The sequence below is a fragment of the Myotis davidii genome, unplaced genomic scaffold (genome assembly GCF_000327345.1).
Source record: "Myotis davidii unplaced genomic scaffold, ASM32734v1 scaffold936, whole genome shotgun sequence".
In the NCBI taxonomy this organism is placed as follows: domain Eukaryota; kingdom Metazoa; phylum Chordata; class Mammalia; order Chiroptera; family Vespertilionidae; genus Myotis; species Myotis davidii.
The window spans coordinates 46750-47764 of record NW_006287077.1 but is presented as its reverse complement, the minus strand read 5'-3'; the positions used below and the strand labels follow the sequence as shown (position 1 = coordinate 47764).

The following is a 1015-nucleotide window of genomic DNA, read 5'->3' as shown; positions in this document are numbered from 1 at the left end:
GGGCCCAGCCGTCTCGGGGCTCAACCGTCTCGGGGCCCAGATATTTCGGGGCCCAGCCATCTCAGGGCCCAGCCGTCTCGGGGCTCAACCGTCTCGGGGCCCAGCCGTCTCGGGGCTCAACCGTCTTGGGCTGCAGGTGCCTCCCTCCTGAGCCCCTTTCCCAGCTCCCAGGCTCCCGAACCCCCTTCAGTCCACAGGCCGATGCTCTATTCACTGAGCCAAACCGGTTAGGGCTACTGTCCACCTTATAGTCACCTCTGTGCACTTACAGAGAGAGGCCACTCTACAAAGCAGCCACAGCACCCAGCAAAGCAACAGCGACTCCTCCCACCACCCAGCACCCGTCCATGCTCAGTCATCCCCATGTCCTCCCACCACCCAGTACCCATCCATGCTCAGTCTTCCCCATGTCCTCCCACCACCTAGTACCCGTCCATGCTCAGTCTTCCCCATGTCCTCCCACCACCCAGTACCCATCCATGCTCAGTCATCCATGTGTCCTCCCTACACCCAGTACCCATCCATGCTCAGTCATCACCTGTCCTCCCACCACCCAGTACCCGTCCATGCTCAGTCATCCCCGTGTCCTCCCACACCCCAACCCGTCCACTGCTCAGTCATCCCCGTGTCCTCCCACCACCCAGTACCCGTCCATGCTCAGTCATCCCCGTGTCCTCCCACCACCCAGTACCCGTCCATGCTCAGTCATCCCCGTGTCCTCCCACCACCCAGTACCCGTCCATGCTCAGTCATCCCCGTGTCCTCCCACCACCCAGTACCCGTCCATGCTCAGTCATCCCCGTGTCCTCCCACCACCCAGTACCCGTCCATGCTCAGTCATCCCTGTGTCCTCCCACCACCCAGTACCCGTCGATGCTCAGTCATCCCGTGTCCTCCCACCGCCCAGCACCCACCCATGGCTCCCCGACGGCACCTTTCGGGAAAGAGGTGACTGACCCAGCGTGTGGCACAGCCGTCCAGGAAACAGGCCGGGCTGGTCGGGAGGAGCAAACCC

The 1015-nt window shown here is 63.1% G+C and overlaps 1 protein-coding gene across 1 annotated transcript in view; it reads left to right on the top strand.

Moving 5' to 3' along the window:
- The window catches only part of ZNF606 (zinc finger protein 606), a 16441-nt gene that overhangs the window by 8926 nt on the left and 6500 nt on the right, over window positions 1-1015 (top strand). The window lies entirely within an intron of this gene.